This window comes from Zosterops lateralis (assembly GCF_965231275.1).
Source record: "Zosterops lateralis genome assembly, chromosome: W".
Lineage (NCBI taxonomy): Eukaryota > Metazoa > Chordata > Aves > Passeriformes > Zosteropidae > Zosterops > Zosterops lateralis.
The window spans coordinates 17,090,348-17,091,592 of record NC_139801.1 but is presented as its reverse complement, the minus strand read 5'-3'; positions in this window follow the sequence as shown (position 1 = coordinate 17,091,592).

Sequence of the window (1,245 nt, the reverse complement as noted above, 5' to 3'; positions counted from 1 at the left end):
TCCCAAACCTGCTCATCCTGGAGCAAACCCTCCACCCGTCGCTGCTACAAACACTCTGCAACCCCAGGGCATTTCCCTTTCCATAATTCAGGAGCTCTCTGGCACCATTTCCAATATTTCATGGAGCAACTGGCACAGGGAGGCACTTATGTGACATGTTTAAAACTTATCTTTGGTAAACACACACAGAGAAATGTGTAACTCATGTTTTGCTTCCTGATCGTAAATCCTCATTTGCTACTGGTGGATGTGTGCAGGTATCTAAACACAAATAGGACTTTACCAGTATAAAATAGTTTTTCAAAAGCCACTGCCAAGGATTTGTTTTAATTCACCTAAAAATAGTGCAGTCCTGGGCTTTTGGAGTTTTTTCCTGACTCTGTTGTGCATTAAAGCAGCTCTGATCAATAACAAATTAGCAATAGAAAGTGAGCCCGTTCTGCTAAATTTTCACCTCCTTTTCCATTCTCTTGCCTTGGTTTTCATGACCAATTTAATCAGAATAGTCATACCTCTTACAGCTTTTGTTATCTGTGAGGCAGCTCCTGGGCTCTGACACTGCCTGACTTGAGCAGCCAAATCTTTCACTGGGATCAGTGAAAATTTTGGATACACAAAATGCTGAGTCTGCTCTTGGTAGGAGCATTTCCTGCTCACCGGTACAAACCAGTACTCTGGGAAGGGGAGTGACCCTGTGTCTCTGACTGACCTGAGGAATGATCAGCAGAGCTCACATCACCAAGAGATGACCCATTAATGTCTGTTTTCTAAGGTGCTGCAAATAAATGTTGCTGAAACTGCATGGATAAAACCAAGGGATGATTGACTTTGACGTATCCAGAGCACTGTCCCTTCTAACATCAGGCATTTCTACAGACGTATTTAATTGGGTTCCGTTTTCATTGACACCATTTAAATTTTGCTTAAGATTTTTTTTTTTAGAACACGGAATTTAGTGCATTTCATTTTTATAAAATTAGAATAATTTATATTATTCTCTTTTCATTGCAAAAAAATACAGCCCAAACACACCTCAAGGTATAAACACTTCACAAATGACAGATGCTTCACTTATTTCACCTGCTTAAGGGTGAGTTAGACATTGATCAACCAAACGACTTTGGCAACTTGCACAAAAATATGTCCTTAACTCAAAAGTGCTGATAAAACTTGCTTTAATGAGGCCTTTATTAAGGAGAGAACTGGAAAGAGAGGAGTGGTGAGTGCTTGGAGGTTGGAGTGTTC